This window comes from Rhipicephalus microplus, chromosome 6 (assembly GCF_043290135.1).
Source record: "Rhipicephalus microplus isolate Deutch F79 chromosome 6, USDA_Rmic, whole genome shotgun sequence".
Taxonomy (NCBI): Eukaryota; Metazoa; Arthropoda; class Arachnida; order Ixodida; family Ixodidae; genus Rhipicephalus; species Rhipicephalus microplus.
The window spans coordinates 140,470,611-140,490,876 of NC_134705.1; positions in this window are offsets into that span (position 1 = coordinate 140,470,611).

Sequence of the window (20,266 nt, forward strand, 5' to 3'; positions counted from 1 at the left end):
CGCAAGACAACCACTGTCAATCATTTTTTAAATGCGAAGCATCTCTTAGCGAACTTCGACGACTTTGAGCGTATCTATCTATATATCTAGTCGCATATGACCTTTAGCTCTCCTGGCCGTTTCAGTAATGGTATCAATACCAAATTTGGTATGGCATAAGATGACTCTCCGAATAACAGATTTGACTAGTCATAACATGAAAATTATGACATGTATGTCATGAATGTCATGATTTATGTCATAGTCCTGTAGTTCTTGAGGTGGTTCCGTTCGCATAGCATGCTGCAAAACTGGTATGATATTGCATGATTGCATGGCGAACACAAGTGAGAGACCCTAACATGAAAATCAAGACATGCGTGTCATGTAACAGCATGACTACATGCCACACTCATAATGCGCTAGCAGCCGTTTCGCTACCTTCACATCTACCAAACTCGGTATTACGTGGCGCGAACGGACGACGTAGGTAAATGACAGATTCAAACATGATAATCACGACATACTTATCATGTAACAATATGACTACACGCCACACTAATGATGTGCTCGCGGCCGTTTCGATAGCTTCACATATGCCAAATTTGGTGATACGTGACGCCAATCAATCATAAAAGCATGTGAGTGGTGCAAACCTGATAATCATGAGATGCGTCTTATGTGAGAACATGACTGCATGCCACAGTCAAGGTGCCAATACATTTCGACTTGACGCGGTGCGCTTGCTCGCCAGCATTCATTTCATCGCGTCAGGGTGGTCCTGCCATATACTGGCCGGCGTGTCGTGCTGCGTTGCTTTGACGCATATGCGCTTCAGCGCGTCCGGCGTCCCTCCGTCACGAAAATAGGGAGACGCAATGTTACCTGGGTAACGCGTCGGCGCGAAATGCAGCATGTCGCATTTCGCGTTGGTTGCCGGCGGGCCGTGGTGACGGACGCTGGTAGCGCCTGGCGTCAGACTATAGAGTGCTCGCGTTTTGCTAACCTAGTGTCACTGTGCCCAGCGTGCGCGCGCGCCAACGCTACATTGCAGTGCATTGGGCCCTTTGAGATGCACTCGCGGTCACTTTGCTATCAAATTTGGTGTTATGCGACGTCAATGAATGACAAAATATATTACTGGTGCAAACATGATAATCCTGACACGCGTGTCATGTAAGAACATGACAGCATACCACGCTGATAGCGTGCTCGCGGCCGTTTCGCTAGCTCCACGTATAATAAATTTGTTATCACGTGACGTGAAAAGATGACGAAAGTAAACGACACATCCACACATGATAATAATGACATGGAAGTCATGTACGGCATCGTTTACCTCCACCTCATAACGTTGGGCTGAATTTAAAGTGACATATCACCATTTCTCATTCGTGCTTCGCATATCATCGATTTCCACTGTGCGTGGGGTCTGCCTTTTTTTTCTATTGTACACAGCTGGCTGTAAATGCCTGCGTACCTATTATGCATGGGCTTCCCTTGAAAAGCTAACGACTGAACAAATTGAGACATATTTGTGGTTTGTCCATCCAATCGTGCTTGGCCATGGTGGTGGTGGTAAAAAACATTTATTTCAGAAAAAGTCTACTAGAGAGTGCCGACGTGGCCCATTGGCATGCTAGAGTGGCAAGACCCTATTCCGGGACGCCAATGGAGCTGGAAGCTGCCCGTGGAGCTGGAAGCTACCAAGGAGCGTTGTGCAGCCAAGGTAGAGCAGCCGAGCAGGTGCTCCTCCCAAGCCTCTCTAGTTGGGATAGGAAAAGGGGATGCGAAAGGGACAGGATTAACTGGGGACGATGCTACGACATGATATGCGTCGGCAAGGACATGAAAGATTGAGCACGTGCCATTGATTTCCGGCAAAAAGTGCCTGGCGACCGCCGGACTGATAAAGGTGTTCGTCTGCAGGCAGCGTAGCAGTCGTTCGTCCGCTTTCTCCAAACCGCGTGCGGGGTCCGGGTAGAGGCGGCACGAAGTTCGGTAATAAGCCAAAATTTCGCGAAAGCGCGTCAGGTTGGTATTGCCAAATTCCGTCTCGGGACATGGAGGGGCAACGGCCCTGGTAGGAGAAGCGCGGGCAGCGGCATTTGCCGCCTCGTTGCCGGGCAGGCCCGAGTGGCCTGGGGTCCAGACTATACGAATGGAATGCGGGTTAAAGCGCCAAGAGGCTGCCTGTAGCAGGCTAGCCGCCAGCGGGGCAATGGAACCCTGAAGGTACTGAGAACAGGCCGAGCGCGAGTCCGTGAGGATGGTGCGTGAGGCAGGGTGAGAGGCGGCCAAAGCTATGGCAACCTCTTCAGCGTGCGTTACTGTGTCTGCTCGAAAGGAGAGGCCATCGACGTAATTGCCCTGTGTAATCACGGCAGCCGTGAAGTGACCCGAGGGGGAGGGACCCGAGACGTCCACATAGAAAACACCAGGACGATCGGAGTGTCGCGTATGAAGGGCCGCGGCGCGTGCTAGTCTACGGCCAGGATGGAGGTCAGGGTTCATATTACGGGGTAGAGGTTCCACCCATAGCTTTTGACGTCAGAGCTCTGGTACCGGCTGCAGAAGGTCTTGGTCAGATATCGGGTTAAGGCCAAGTCTGTGTAGAAGACGGCGCCCTGAAGGCGTCTGCGACAGTCGATTGATTTGGTTAACGCGATGAGCTTCGTGCATCTCTGCAAAGGTGTTGTGTACCCCCAGAGCCGCGAATCGGCTGTTGTAAGTTGCAATAGGTAGGTCCAGAGCGCGTTTGTATACTGAACGAAGAAGGACGTACAGCTGGTGCTCGTGTCGACGACGCAGGCTAAGGTAAGGCAAGGCGTAGAGGACACGACTGGTCACAAACGCGTGGGCCAATCTGAGGGACTGAGACCCGTGGAGGCCACCGCGCTTGGTAGAAACTCGCCGTATCATGCGGCTCACTTGTTCGCTGGTGCGTCTGAGGCCTGCTATTGTGCCCTTTGGATCCAAGGACGATGTGAGGTGAAGGCCAAGAACCCGAATATTTTGCACTGACGGGACGGGCCCGGACGGAAGAAAAATTTTAGGCGGCGGTAGCGGAGAGACTGTAAGAAGAGCCGATTTAGCTGGAGAGCACTCCAGGCTGCATGAACCTGCGTAGGTGTCCACCAGAAGGGCAGCCTTTTTCAGGCGTTCTTCGATTTGCGCTAAGGAGCCGGTGTTGGTCCAGATTGTGATATCGTCCGCATATAGTGCGTGTTGTATTCTCTCGACCTCGCTTAGAAGAGAGGGGAGGTTCATCATCGCCAGGTTAAAAAGCAGAGAAGACAGGACTGCCCCTTGAGGTGTACCCCGCGTGCCCAATAAGTACGGGCCGTGTTCGGTAGAATTAAGGCGAATGAAGGCGGTGCGATGTGATAGAAAGGCGCGGATGTAGTTGAAAGTCTTCTGCCCGCAGTTTGTGGTAGACAGGTTAGTGAGTATAGTGCTGTGTTTGACGTTGTTGAACTTCCCGCGGAGATCGAGAGCGAGCACGGCTTTATCGTTATGGCGCATAGTAGTCGGCTCTATGATATCGTGTTGAAGCTGGAGCAGGACGTCCTGCACCGACAGATGCGGGCGAAAGCCAAACATCGTGTCGGCAAAGGTCCTCCTGGCCTCCAAGTAGGCGGAACGGCGTTCGCGAACCATGGTTTTCATGAGTTTGCCTGCGCAAGACGTACGTGAGATGGGTCTCAGTGCCTCAATACTAACGGACTTTGCCGATTTGAGAATGAATGTCACGACCGATGTGGTCCATTCCGTTGGAAGCGGACAGCCGTCCTATATCGAATTTATAAGGTGGAGTAGCGAGAGGTGTGCTTGGTCGGGAAGATTTGCCAGGAGCGATACTGTGATTCCGTCGCGTCCAGGGGCCGTGCCCCGTCGCATTTTCATGAGTGCAAATCGTAAATCAGAAAGCGTGTAAGGGGCGTCGAGGTCGGTGTTAGGGGCGCCGGAATACGTATATGCTGGGCCTGCGGGATCAATTGTGCGGCATATGTAGCGGTCACAAAGTTCTCGCGCGAGTTCATCCGTAGTGCCCTGAAAGGCATGCAGAACACGGTGGAGCTGGCGTTGCGTTTCTCGCCTGGTGGTGGAGGGATCGAGAAGGCTTCTAAAGAGTCGCCACGCACTCTTAGAGCTCATCTGGTTTGCAGCCTTCGAACAGGTGCCTGCCCAGTTAGCATCGGAAAGTTACGCGGAGTATGCAGCCGCCTCTGCAGTGAGCGCCTCAATGCGAGCGCAAAGTTTCCGATTACGTTTGTTGCGTTTTCAGCGCCTTATGAGCCCGCAGCGAGCGTGCCAAACATGTAGGAGGTGTGGATAGATTGCAGGAGTCAAATTAGAGGTTGCAAGGGTGCGAGTGTTCGCTTGTTTCATATGGAGAGCGTATGATGCCCACGCTGCATATTCGGTCGAGGAGAGGCCGGCGGGAAATCGTTGCATTCTGAACTGAGTCCAATCGGTGACACGGGCTTGGCCCCAGTGTTGGCGCATTTTCTGCCGCGGTGTGAACGAAATGCGAAGTAAAAAGTGATCGCTGCCTAGGATTTGGCCTAAATTTTCCCATGTAGCATCGCGGATGTGACGGGTGAGGGAGAGGTCGGGGCATGTGTCTCGCGTGACCGAGTTGCCGGAACGTGTGGGTTGTGCCGGATCGGTAAGAAGCGTCAGGCTAAGCGACGAAATGAGCTCCTTGAGCTCTCTGCCCCGGGCCTTCTCGTAGTGGTAACCCCAGTGAGGGCTGGGGGCATTAAAGTCCCCGACAATCACCAGTGGTTGTCGGGCCGCTATACGCAGCGCCCGATGGAAGAGATGCGCAAACGAAGCCCTCGCAAGGCGAGGTGGACAGTACACGTTTAGGATATGTATTGATGGTTGGCCCCTCCGCTGAGACAGCACTGACATCATGCAGTAGTCGTAAGGGAGATCCAGATCGAGGTCAATCTGTATCGCTGTGTAAGCTTTATGCACGAGGAGGCATGTGGTGGTGCCGCCTACATCGGAGCAGTATCCAGAAAGGGATGCAGCAGGGCCAGATTCTTGGAGCGCCAAGACGGCCGGCTGAGAGCCAAGTGAGCTGAGGAAAAGGGAAAGATGTGAACGCTTTCGCCTGTTCCCGAAGCCTCCAGGGTTCCACTGTATGATCTCGAATTTAGACGCAATGTTTGAACGGGACGTACGATTGGTAGCCATCGTGACTGCCTTAGGTTTTATATTTGGTCCTCCATGTCCCGCTCGGAATCCTCAGAGGCAAGGAGGGGCACGGAGGCCGGATTGTCCGATGGCGGGTAGGTGGTAGCCACCTTACGACGACGCCGTGGAGCTGTACCCTCACTGCTCACCGAGCAGGAGCGGGAACGCGATGCCTTGGGTTGAAACTGGGTGATTGCCCAGGCTTGAATAGCCTGGGTAACCTCTAATACTATGCGTTGGACCGAGAAGCTGGTGAGGAGGTGATTAATCGAAGCTTCGACACGCGTGAGACGTTCCTCTACGCGCGGGGTGCGCTCTTCGCTAGGGAGAGTTTGGTTAGCGGGCAAGAAAACCTGAGGTGCCCCAGAAGCCCCAAGAGCTTCTGGAGTAGATGTGGCACCGGTTTCGAGTGCTGGAGTACACATGGTTGCTTGAACCGGTGGTTTAATGGGAGTGGACTTAGCGCGAGGACTAAGCTTGGACGTAGCTGGCGTAGCCGCCTGGACAGGGGAGGCAATACCGGATGGCCTTGCAGTACACTGTTGTTAGGGTTGAAGTCGCTTATTTAAGAGTTCGAGTTGTTTAGTTAAAAGAGAATTTTGCTTTTGAAGTGCTGCAACTTGCTGGCGAAGGGCCGCAAATTCGGGAGAAGGAGGATCGACAGAAGGGGGTGAGAGAGGCTCAGAAGCAGCTTTCCCTGCCCAACTGCTCACCTGAGGTACCGCCGCTGGTGCTTCGAGCGGTGGGAATGCTTAAGTGTCGGCGTGGAGTGGTGGAGCCGAATGATGCAGGTTGGTGCTGCTGTCTGGCTGTGACGAACATGAGGTGGTCCCTCGAGGAGTTGTTGAGGGCTGCTTGCGTTTCCGATATTTTTGATATTTTGCCGTGCAGCCACTGGTCCCAGTCTCATGGGCGCCGTGGCAGAGGAGGCACTTGGGGTGGCAGTCGTGGGAATTGAGACCTGCAGGTGCGGGGGTTCCACATTTGGCACGCTGGGTTGGAGCGGGGTGAGGACACTGAGGTGGTCGATGACCGACGGTACCGCACTTGGTGCAAACAGGGACCGTTTTCTTGTAGGCGCGGATATACGTCGCCACGCAGTGGTAGAAGAGGAAGCGGGGTAACTTCGTGCCCTCGAAAGTCACCACCGCCACCGCGGAATCTCCGAGTTTGCGTACCGCGAGGATAATACCTCGTGGCCAATGAAGTTCTGACTTTATCTTCTCCGGGCTTTCAGCAGGCTTTATGTTGATGACGCCCTTGCATGTATCCCCTGGAGCCTTGGCGTGGCCCCGAACGGGCAGCTGCTGATCCCCCACTTGCAGCTGGAAGTCCCAAAGGAGTCGCTGTGCCATAGGCAAAATGGTGGTGCTACAGACCAAGATGTTTTGTTCCCAGATCGGCCACACTTGAATTTGCGTGGTAGTCTGGTCGCCGAGGTAGCTGCGGATGGCGTCGCCTGCGCGATCGGCCGGGACGAATGTGCGTAGCTCGCAGGGAACGCGAGGTTTCACTACTACGATGTAGTCGTCGTGAGAGAGGCAAGGCGTTTGACGCGGACGCCACTTGCGTTGCTTCGCTGACTGCGAGGACGGAGCAGAGGTAGGCACACCACCGGAGGGATGGCGCACCGGCGTTCCTTGCAAGGCTGAAGAATGGTGGCCCGCTGTGGCGTATCGTTGTTGTTGAGACGCAGACTTCGATTTCGCTTGCTTGCGTTGCCACAGCCTCACCATGTCATCGAGGTATTCATCTTCTGATGGCATAGTGTTTTCGGAGGATGAAATCTCCATGGACAGCATTTGGCTTGAGGTAGGATCATAGCCCGTTACTACGTTAGCGGCCGCCATCGCCGGGCTGAGAGCCCTTAGCGAGGCGGCGTTGTAGCCGGGAGTGAAGGACGTCCCTCAAGTTGTCAAAACTCGACCCACCTGGACGAAGGTCTTGTCTAGGCGAAGCGGAGAACTTGGCGGTGACGATATATCCAAGTTTCAGGGGTACCAAGGTGGATGTTCGCAGAAATAGCAGGAAATCTTCGGAGGTGATGTGGAGTGCGTCCGTCACCATCGAGCACTGGCAGCGCCCCCCCCCCCCCCGCTTGGCCGCATGTCCGTCCATCTGTGGTTCGTCCGTCCACCCTGCCGCGGTGCTCTAGTGGCTAAGGTACTCGGCTGCTGACCAGCAGGTGGTGGGCTCAAATCCCGGCTGCAGTGGCTGCATTTTCGATGGAGGCAAAAATTTTGTAGGCCCGTGTGCCGAGTTTTGGGTGCAGACTAAAGAACCCCAGGTGGCCTAAATTTTCGGAGCCCTTCCTCTACGGAGTCTCTCATAAACATATGGTGATTTGGGACGTCAAACTAGACATATAAATCAATCAATCAATAGTTCGTCCGTCCGACTGTGTTTTGTTCACCCTTCCATCCACCCGTCGTTAGTCTGTCTGTGCACCCTTGCATGTGTGGCTCATCCTTTCATACTTCCGTGGTTTGTCCGACTGGTTATCCTTGCTGCGTGCGTCTGTCTATCCGTCTATCTGTGGTTCGTACGTTCATCCATTCGTCCGTCTGTAGCTCACACTACACACATCTCAGTGTAGCCGAGCTAAGCCACAGCTATTTTTTTTACTTATAAGATCAAGCATCACTGTTTTTATAGAAAGGCAGTAGGCCGTAGCAATTGATGGCATGCCCCTTCTTTAAAGTTGCAGAATTAATGTACGCTATTTCAGATAATCATCTAAATTCAAGGCCGCAACCTTGGAAATACCAAAACTGAGCTCATCAGGGGCCTAGGGGTGGCGGCAGCTGTGTTACGTCAAAACAGAAAGTCACATGACGTAATAAAAAAAATGGTGCATTGCTGCATATTATGTTCAGAAGAAAATGGCGAGTGGTCACAGATAATAAAATAGACCACTGATTCTTTGCGTTTGGTGTGTAGTGTTTCCATTTTGATCTACAATGAAATGTAAAAAAATTGCTTCTTTTGTCTGCGACAAGTATATAGCGCTAAACCACAGAAATTATCGATTGGACCTTCTGAGTAATCGATTGAGCATTCTCCCTTACTCTAAAACCAAACTAAAATATCTTACAGGCCACGCTCGCCACTTACAATCGGTAAGAAGTTACCTAGTGCGCCGGTCTCTCAATAACACAAGCATCTCCAGTTTTGAAACTTCGTGTGGTTTTTTTTTTTTTGAAATGATCAAATAAGCGGTACACTAGTGTATTTCGGACGACTTATTGCTTACACTCAGCACATTTTGCTGTGACGCGTTTTTTTTTCGTGATTTTTTGTAGCATGAGCTTTTTGTGTCTGATGTGCAGATGGCGCATTCCTTGTGAGCTTTCAGCGCTCAGTTTCAATATAGCATAAATTTGCAGCGTTTTAAGAAAAAATATCGCATAAACTAACAGCGTCATAAGAAAAATATTTTTCCTTAGTGTATTTTTTAAAGTTTCGTCTCCATTACAATACGTGGTACTTGTTCTTGTTTTATGTTAACATGTACTGTACCCACCCTGTTACGGCCATAACGGCCAACAGTATTTGGAAATAAAATTGGGGTCCTTAGTTTCGTAGGTTAATATGTAAAACTAAACGTGTTATCTGAAATTTTTACAATTATTTGTATGTCCTCAGTGATCTCATTCTACAACTTTTTATATACACGTTTGCACTCCTGTTAATAGGTACAAAGTTATTGAACGAGTTTTTGTGAATTGCTCATATTAGTGTAACCATAGGTGTGGCCAAGTTTCCCCACCTTGGCGTAGAGCTCGTTTTCAAAGACTACAGAGACCTCACAGTCATCATCTCTTGACTCACTTTTGACTGCACTTACAAAGAACCACTCAAGCTCAGGTAGAGTCTTGTGTCGAAGCCTGAGTGAGTTCGGTTGAGGAAAATTTTCGCAAGTGTAAGCTCAAGTGAACTATATTAAAAAAGTGTATTGGTTCAGTTACCCTGAGTGAGCTCCACTTCCTATCTAATTTCAAGCTTTTGCTTTCGGCAGTCGCCAACCGATCTAAGGTGGATGCGTAGCCCTTCGTACCATCTGGATTCAAAGCTTCAGGCTTCCTGTCCTTCTTCAGGGTGTGACGTTCGTTTACATGAGCTTCTTTAGACATACCCGAAGAAACCAAGCCATCAAACAAAATTCAGGCGCACTGTATATATTTAAATTATTGTCATCATTTAATATACCTAGGAATATTTCACGCAGGCAATGTCACAACTGACATTATTAGCTAAACTACACACTTGTAGCAGTGATGCAATAAGAATACTGAAGGGCAAAAACATCAACGCAGTGAGAAAGTAACTTACCTGGAGTACACACGAAGCTGGCGTGTAGCCTGCACTGCCCCCGCTGCCAACGTGTGAGCTGTGCGCTAGACCAGACGGTGCATCTTTGATGCGGAGTGCATAAGAGACACTGTGTCGCAGTTCCTTGTTGACAACCCGGCGTTGCAAGACCAGTTTTTTTTGTGAGCTTTTGCCACAGGATGACGCCAACGGTCACCACAGACAAAGAGCTCACTTGCGCTTTTTTGTAAGCGGACCCATAAGCCCTATACAAGGAAAGGCGACAAGAAAGCTCTATTCAAAGACGGATGGGCATTCGCCGATGCCGGCAAGTGTGCCGCCGGGAGATAGTTGTCGCAGAGCCTTGAATAAGTACATCAGAGCATCGTGACGAAGGTAAGCACGCAAGGTGGATCGGCAAATACCATCGACGGGTCCACACCCAAGCAAGTCAAGTCCCTGAAGGCATGGCGAGAATCATCATATTGGAATGGAAAGGACGTAAAGTGACACACTGGCAAGATAACGCCAGATGCGCAACAGATGGCATCGATGGTGATGTGGCCATGGTGTGGGCGTAAGCGGAATGCTCGTAGTCGTGCCGAGGGCTAGTAGACAATGTTGTGTGCCCCTGAGTGTCGCTTCCGCTAATGAAGCCACCTTAACACCTCTTGGACAGACGGCTTGAGGCAACCCCTATCCGCACACCTGTGATCCTGTGACGCGTGCTGTCATCTGTGCACGGGGGAAGGCAATTACAACGAGAAGAAAAGAGAACGGTGAAGTTGTTTTGTGATCAATTTAATTACATTGCATTTATGCAAGGTTTTTGTGCACTTCGGTTAAAGACTACCAAGACTCGTAAGGTCCCACGCACCTCGGAAAACGATGTTATGCAAAGCATGCGAAGGGAAGGTAACAGTGTTGTAATTTTTTATTGAGCGAAACGTTGCGAGATGACGCTAAAGATATGTGAAAACGTGCACATATACATATGTTCAACAGTCGCATATGTTTTACATAGCCAGTTTTTTTTTACAGTTGCGTATCGACACCAACAGCAACATGGTCACTAGCAACGGCGATATGCTGTTTTGTAGCGCTTGTGCTCGCGAGAACTGTAGCCCTGGGCACTGGTACATAAATCAACTTCAGTAGATGGCGCTTTACGACAACTGATGATAACCCTATACGTGACAGCTGTATCAAAGCAGTACATATGTGATGTTTATAAAATTAACTGGCACCAGTATTGATCTTTCATGAGCATTACGCCTGTATGGGGTATGTTTCTAAAGCAGTTCCAAGACCTGGCGTGGATGTGTGGTAGATTACTTGACTGCAACGTGGAATGCTTTGGCTCGATTTCTGCTGTCTACAACCTTTATTTTTTGCAGCTGTTGGGTCAACGCCTGTGTTGTCGGTTTTTTTAACGATCTCACATTTAAATTGCAAATGTCTGTTCTCGCCGTTCCTTGATAGATAGAAACTATCGAACTCCTTTGGCGCATGCTTGTGGCATACCTGTATACCACCCGTGGTATACGGGTATGTAGAAAGAAGAGAAATCTATTTAAAGTGCAGTCACATTTCCTGAACTTGCATGCTGGTAACATTTATTAAATACACAAATGGTGCTTGTCTAAATAGTCCAGAGGCTAGTTTGAGCCCCTGAGGTACAGAAGACAGCTCGAGACATGAAACATTGTGCAGTTATCCGTTTTCTTTGTTTGGGCCTTACAAAGAGCAAAAATGCACCTAAAAAGACAAATGTATTTCTAAAAAAATTCCATAGTCTGGGACGCATAGACATCTTTGTATAGTGGAACGAAACAAAAATACCAACGAAAGTAAGAGAAGAAAAAAATTGAAAAAGATGTTTCAGCTCGCTACGCGGATGCCTCGTTCAAGGTGACCTTTTCCAAATCATTGTGAACAAGTCCCCCGTGTAAGGATGCAAAGCGTCCTACATGGAGGGATTTCTTTACATTAATCTTTCTCTTTACAGTTTTTTTTTCATTTTACCTTGGTCTCCGTTTTTTTGTTTTATTTCAGTATGTCTCGTCCCGAGCACATGAAATTTGCTCACACTCTCGACTGCAGAAAACGTTCATATGTACCTGAAGGAGACCGACACGCTAAAGTACTGCGATTGATACTTCATTGGCATATGGACGTCTACAAAACAATTTCCTGCCACCGTAAAGATCATTGGCTGCTCCCGGACTTTGCAAAATCCGATCGCATGGTTAGCAACTTTCCACGTTGCGTAATTTAAACTTCTAACACTCACCCTCTACCATTTCAATACACAATAAGAGGCACATGTCTGGGCTGTGTCAAATTTGGGGACTTCTGGACTATATTAAAGCTTAACTAAAAAAATGGGCAGCACATCGAAGCTATCCAAATAGATAGACAGGCCTCACGTTTGCTATGAAAGGCAGAAAAGGGGTAGGCGAGACTTATCAACACTTTCTGATCACTGGCAACACGTATTAACTTTTTATTTATTTATTCATATTGTCAGCCCAAGGGCTAAGACAGGAGTTGGGGTTACATATCTGGCACGTACAAAGAACATATTTGGAAACAAGTTTCACAGTGTACGCTCAAGACGCATGCTATATGAAAATAACAAAAACAAAAACGCAAATTTATATCAGAATACATCCCGTATAGGTCACGGATAAAAGAAACGTGTTCGAATACATCTCGTACACGTCACCAAAAAGAGAAAAAACATTTGAAGTGATATAGTACATATTGAACATATTGATATAGTACATTGAACATATTCAACTGACGAGGAACAAGCAATTTGGTTACAAATATTCTGACAAAGCCTTTTCGAACCTTTGTAAATCGCAATGTTCGACTATGTATTGAGGTAATTGATTCCAGTCATCAATGCTCCGAACCAAAAACGAATACCTGAATAAATCTGTTCTGTAGCTAAGTGGTGTGATATGTTTCGAATGTTTTGTTCTGGATGTGTTAAATGGCTGAAGTGCAATGTGTTCCTTTAGGTGAACTTTGTAGTCTCCATTGAATATCTGAAAAAAGAATATCAGTCGATTATGTTGCATTTTTCGTTTCCCCATCATTAAACCGGCTCTGTCTCTAAGCTCACTAATAGACTGGGTTTTGGAATAAGAGTTCAAGATGAACCGTAAGGCTTTGTTTTGTATACGCTCACATTTTAGTGCGTTTTTTGGTGTATGGTTCCCATAGATGACTGGCGTAGGTCAGTACTGGAAGAATAGTCATTTTATACGTCATTGTTTTAGCTTCCGGGGTGGCACCGTGAAGCTTTCGTCGCAACGACCAAAGTATGCGCATGGCTTTATTGAAAACACTGTCAACATGCATGGACCAGTTCAAGTCATGTGTAAGATGAACACCTAGATACTTAACATTCTTTACTTCAGTCAGCGCTGTGCCTTTAATGCTGTAAGAAAAGGATAACGGGTCTTTTTTACGTGTCATGCGCATGAAGAGAGTTTTTGATGCATTCAGTTGCATTTGCCATTCGTCGCACCAAAGACTAGTTTTTTGTAAATGGTTATCAAGCTCCAGCTGATTGTCAGTGGAGCTTATCTTCGCATACACAATGGTGTCATCTGCATAATTTTTTATAGCTATTTGCTGAGAAAAATCGGCACCCATGTCACTGATATAGATAGAGAAAAGTAAAGGGCCTATTACGGACCCTTGCGGCACGCCTGATCTGACTGGTTTATTGGTGCTGGAGACATTATTTAATTCAACAAATTGTTGTCTATTTGACAGATATGCCTCTATCCATTTTAATAGCTGACTGTCACTAGTCAAACAAGACAACTTTTTAAGCAACTTTCTGTGAGATATTTTATCAAGTGCTTTTCGGAAATCAATAAATATGATGTCTACTTGACCTTTTCCATCTAAACACTGACCAATTTCATGCGTAACCTCAGTAAGAATTGAAATTGTGGAATATCCTTTGCGAAACCCGTGTGGATTATTACCTAAAATACCATTTTCTTCTACAAACTTCATTAGGTGAGTAGTCAAAATGTGCTCCAGTGTTTTACAACAAGTACTTGTCAAGGAAATTGGTCGAAAATTTGTGACGTCATATTTGGAACCCTGTTTATGGATCGGTATTACCTTGGCACGCCTCCAATCTATCGGAACGTCACCGGATTGAAGTGATTTTCTGAAAATGTTCAACAGATAAAATGAACACCACTCGGCATAACGCCTTAAAAAGGCGTTGGGAATTTGATCAGGTCCAGGGCATTTTTTTACATCTACTTTAAGTAAGAGACCCTGAATGCCTTCTTGTGTTATAGTTAGCTCAGGTAGACATTGCTCATTAGAAATTCGCACTTGAGGAGTTGAACCATCGTCCCTAATGAAAACCGATTCAAAATATTCATTAAATTGGCAAGCCATCTTATAATTATCCGTGATAGGTACTTTATCGTTCTTCAAAAATTGGATGCCAAGTTTTGGTCCTTAAAGGTACCTCCAAAATTTTCCCGGTGATGTTTTAATGAAATCGGTAAGAGTTTCATTCATGTACCTGTGTTTCGCTTGAATAATTTCTATTTTGAGTTCTTGAGAAAGGGAACTGACGTAATGACGTGTTTTTGTTGACAATGGTTTTTTTAGCCCTCGTTTTTTTCAAGAGTCGTTTTTTCTGAATTATTTTTTGGCCATAAGTGGACTCATAAGTAGGTGGACTCAAATACATACGTTTATTTTTTCATTGTGATGAAAACGATTTCATTTAGTTTGTTGTAGTGTGTATGTTTTTACACGACTATAAGTGAGAGACCGTTACACTAAATACACCAAAAAAACACATCATTCGGATTCTAGAGCCCCTTTTTAAACCTTTATTTTTGTTTACGGGAGCGTAATAAACTTGATATTAATGTATGACTAAATTTTGGGCTTATCGGGGACCGTAAACGTGACTGAAGTATTTAAAATCGAAGATCTCCTATTTATTAACTGCTACTTTGGAATGCTGTGTCACTCCTTTCACTAATTTTTCTTGCGTGTGTGCGCGATATTCTTTTGAACATTAAGAGACTGCCTTGCTTCCCAAATGTACTGTTCGGGACAATGAGAACATTCGACCTAGTAGATAACGTGGAAACTAGTGGACCTAAAACAAGCTCTATAGGACCTAAACTAAGGCCACTAGGTTTGTAGAGAGCAAAGAAAAAATTTTAGACTCACCTACAGAATTATTTAAACGGACAGGTTTCTTAGCCTTGAGAGAGAACCAAAGAAACTAAACTGAAATTCAGCTGTCCGCTTCTACTGAATCAGCTAAAATTTCATGTACTTCATGTATTTCATGTATTTCGATAAACACAAGGGCCACACGAAACAAACGCTCATTGTCCTTAACAGTATATGTAGACAAATCTAACTGCTTAACTGTATGTGTAGACCAATCTAACTGCTTTCAATTTTCTTATTTATGGAGAATGATAACACACCGGAATAAACTTGACACATACACTGATAACACTCACTCACCAGACAGGTTCACTACGACAATCAGAAAGCTTTACTAACACAGCATGGTTGATTTACGGTATTACACGATTTATTTGTGAACATAACGATTCAGCCAACAGTTTGTCTATTTCACTATATAGGGTTTCCTTTATACTGCATAGTCCATATCACCTTATTTTTATTATATGCATTTATTGCTTATTGTTGTGCAACCCATTGTAATCTGTTGCTGGTACTATGCCTTGACATTTAAGTTGTCATTCTACGGTATTGTGTGAACTGTTTTATTGGTTACATGTTCTATTGTTTTCGCTTCAGTAACACCCCTTTTCCTGGCTAGATCTCATATGAGATTGACATGATTTCTGTACAAATAAAAGGATATGTACCTAATCGCTTTCTGTTGTTTCAGCTATCACATCTTGAAGGTGCTTGAAAATTCTGAATCTTTAACGATAACGAGGTATTAGGTGCTCTGCAGAATTAGATATTTATTTAGCATAAACTAAGAGGAGAAGAAAAATGGAAGGACAGGGAAGGAATTGTATACGCACAAAGATGTCCTTAGTGTTCTTACTGCGGCGACATACACCAATGGGCACTTCGAGAAGCGCTTATCTTGGAATCTCGTTGATTGCCAATCTTGTATAATTCTTACAGACGATGCTATATAGGTTTGGGAGTGTCTTTGAAAGTTTTATTTAAATACTTACGACTGGTTGGCCTCTGCTACAGGACCTCTTCTAACTAGTGTTAATTTTTATCTAATTTTTATGCTTCGCTCTAGACCTTGTTTAGACGGTCGGGAAGTAATATCTTGCATCTACTATTCCCGCTTAAGGAGTAAAAGTAGTCACTGTCACCACCACAGATTGTTGTTAATGTCTCGCCTTTTAGACAAATATGCCTTGTTTGAAGTGTCACAGGTGGTGACTATGGTAGTCTAGGTACGGCTGGTGGCCTGTTAGCTATCTATGAAGCCTCATCTTCGCTTTGCCTGTTTAAATAACTACTGTTGGGTTAGAAAATCTAATATCACTAAAAGAATGGTGCGTGTTAAATTCATTACTAAGGTGAAACTTGTATTTGTCAATGAATGTGGTTTGTGCGATTATGTCGTATTCTCATGTGATCAAAATGTCGCCGATGTAGTGAGGTAGGTGCAACGCTTTATCCGTATTGATTTCAAAAGAATATATTCCAACTTCCCCGTAAAAATGTAGGAGTATAGCGGTGAAAAAAATGTTTACACTCCAGTGGCCTAATTTGTAGGCATTACGGCTAAGGAAAATCAAAATAACTAAGCAAGGTGGCTAAGTCTATTGTTTAAAGGGGCCCGGCAACACGTTTTGAGCATGGCGAGAAAATGCTGCCGTTGTAGAGGCTCCCGACAGCACGTCAACCAAATATTATAGCGCATCACGCGGCTGGGAATTCACAATAAATTATCAATGTCAGCTGAAAAAAATTGGCAGATCTCATGCAAAGTGGCAATCGATGATATGCGAAGCACGAATAAAAAAGATTGATATGTCACTTTAATATCAGCACAACGTAACGAGGTGGAGGTGAATGATGCCGTACATGACTTCCGGGTCATGATTTTCATGTTTGGGTGTGTCGTTTACCTTCGTCATCTATTCACGTAACGTGATAACAAGTTTGGTATATGTGGAGCTACTGAAACGGCCGCGAGCACGCTATTAGCGTGGTATGCTCTCATGTTCTTATATGACACGCGTGTCAGGATTGTCATGTTAGCACCAGTCATGTATTTCACCATCTATTGACATCACGTAACACCAAATTTGGTATGTGAAGCTAGCGAAACAGCCGCAAGCGCATCACGAAGGGCCCAATATACTCCAATGTAGCGTTAACGCGCGCGCACGCCTGGGCACAGCTACGCTACGTTAGCGAACCGCGAGCACTCTACAGTCTGACGCCAGGCGTGACCAGCGTCCGTCGGCGCGGCCCGACAGCAACCGGAGCAAAATTCGCGCTGATGCGTCACCCAGACAACACTACGTCTCCCTCTTTTCGAGACGAATGGATGCCGGACGCGCTTAAACGCGCATGCGTCAAAGCAACGTAGCGCGGCGCACGCCTGCGAGTATATGGCGAAACCGGCACCTGGCGTCGCAACGCCGGCGAGCACGCGCACCGCGTTACGTCGAAATGTATTGGTGCCTTGACTGCGGCATGTAGTCATGTTCTCGCATCTCATGATTATCATGTTTGCACCAGTCACATACCTTCCTCTTCCATTGACGTCACGAAATATCAAATTTGGTATATGCGAAGCTAGCGAAACGGCGGTGAGCGCATCATGAGTATGGCATGTAGTCATGTTGTTACATGACACGCATGTCTTGATTATCATGTTTGGATGTGCAATTTACCTATGTCGTCCATTAGCGTTGCGCAATACCGAGTTTGTACATGTGAAGCTAGCGAAGTGGCCACGAGCGCATCATGAGCGTAGCATATAGTCATGTTGTTAGATGAGACGCATCTCATGTTTATCATGTTTGCACCAGTATTATACCTTAGTCATTCATTCACGTCCCGTAACACCAAATTTGGTATAAGTGAAGCTAGCAAAACGGCCGCCAGCGCATAATGAGCGTGGCATAAAGTCACGTTGTTTCATGACACGCATCCAACGATTATAATGTTTGCACCAGTCACATACCTTCCTCATCCATTCACGTGCCGTAACACCAAATTTTGTATATGTGACGATAGCGAAACGGCCGCGAGCGCATCATGAGCGTGACGTGGATGTAGTCATGTTGTTACATGACACTCATGTCATGATTTTCATGTTAGGGTCTGCCTCATGTGTTCGCCATGCAATCATGTCATAGCATACCACTTTTGCAACATGCCATGTGAACAAAACCACCGCAAGAGCTGGCATGACCATGAAATGTAAATCACGACATTCATGATATACATGTCATGATTTCCATGTGAAAATTAGTCAGATATATTCTTCATACAGTCATGTTGAGTCATACCAAGTTTAGTGTTGATACCATTATCGAAACAGACAGGAGAGCTAAAGATCGTAGGCGGATAGATAGATAGATAGATAGATAGATAGATAGATAGATAGATAGATAGATAAATAGATAGATAGATAGATAGATAGATAGATAGATAGATAGATAGATAGATAGATACACTCAAAGTCGCAGAAGTTTGCTAAGAAATGATTCGCATTTAATAACTTTCTCTTCTCTCGACAAATCAAGGAAAATTGGTCCAGTAAGCCAATCCATCAGCCGTTGGCTGATTTGAACATGGCGTGCTCGGTTGTTACAAAGGTAGACGCGAGATGATCACTTGTCAACGCGTGCGCGCGCGATCGCACTGGAAAAGCCGCGTATTCGAAGAAAAAAAAAATGCTCAAAGTCACGAGGCACGAGTGGCATTTTTTTGTTTGCTTCTCCCATCTCTCCCTGCTCAGCTTCGAGCGCTTTCATCAGGACGACAGAAGAGAGAATGTGATTGCAGCGTGCGACAAATCCTTGTAACTCCGCTCGTAGTGGACGGATTCTAAGGAATTTTCGCGGCGTTCAATTTCTGAAGTAATACGCTTTTCCAATGAGTTAATTCTGTGGTTACTCAAAAAAGTGTTTCATGCAGGGCACCTTTTCATGTAAAAGTCCCAAAGATTTCTTTGCTTGCGTTCTATATTTTGAACCAACTTTCATATGTTAACCCTAGGATTAAACTCACCATGAATCATTATTCCAGCTGAAAGAACTTTCTTTGCTTTTATTTTTTCCGTGAACCACACCATTGCAGCGCTCGAATGGTTGTGGCACTCGACTGCTAGCCCGAATTTCGCGGGATCGAATTCTGGCGGCGGCGGCCGCATTTTCAGCGGAGGCGAAATGCGAAATGTTTTGATGCTCATGTAACTAGACTTAGGTGCTGTTAAAGCACACCAGGGCGGTAGAAATGTGCCGAGTGCTCTGCTGCGCTTCTTTCATAATCATACCGTGCCATTGGGATGTTAAACCCCAGACATTCCAATTTTACCGCCAATCCTATTCGTTTCTCATTTTTTTCTCCTATTTACTATGCAGCGCACGGATGCAACTTGTGCCGTTGCAACTTGTGGCCAATACTGAATACGACATCAACACGGTGGCTTTTTCCCGCTTTCCATTTCTTCCTTGTGAAAGCCTACGCACATAAAAAATTACTGATAGATTATTTCTAGTTGTGTGATTACCGCAAGAAACATAAGAATGCTTTCATGTACAGGACAATATACATAATATATCATAATCTTCGTGTAAAATTTGCATAAAGCGAAATAGTTGGTGTGTAATTTAAGGATCTGAAAGCCTACGCAAAATATTAAAAATTGCACTGATTATTTTTTAAAATATACATTGTCGTAAAAGCTTTTGAATTCAAAATTTCGTTAAGGTGGAAAGGTTTCACTTCCGAAGCGTGAGCGTGCACAAGAAACTTTGGAGGCGTTAACCATGTCAGTGTAAGCTCACACGGGAGTATTTTAACCTTTGTTGGCGTTATCACAGGTAGAACTGTCTTCCAGCAGGGTTATTTTACGCTTTATTTATACCTAATCGGCTATTTATGTTTTCTTATTCTTACTTATTGTTACCGTGCGCATCCTCGATGTTTGCTTTTCATTCTTTTCCACAATGTGTTTACTGTGTTTGATTTTGAAAAAATAAATATTTATGTGCACGTCAGCGCCGTTCTTTGTTATTTATTCGCTTGTTCTCGCTTTCCCTCGCAATCATTATTCTTCAGGATAAGATACGCATGATTTGGACGGACAGCAAGGCTGCTTACATGAGCTCATAGACCTTGCAGACTTGCTTTTTGCCCAATGACTACGTATACAGGGTCATTGTGTTATACGGGGAACCACGGTCTATTTAGAACCTCAAAATTTCGGAGAAATGAAAGCGGAAAAGAAGAACGTGAATTATTTGATAATCTGGGTGCCTAAATTTGTCTTCATCTAAGTCGAACTTTTTCTATGCTCACTGAATGGCTTGGAACGCTAGTGCGCATAAACAGGTGTCTAAACCCCTCGACCAACTGGCGCTAAACTTTACACGTACTAAATCCCTATACGCAGCGCCTAAATTGATTGCTGTTGGTACATACTTACGGACACTTACCAGTAAGAACGACTTTTTCCTCAGCAACATATCAGTCAGCATTGATTTGTTTAATTGAGCACACACTC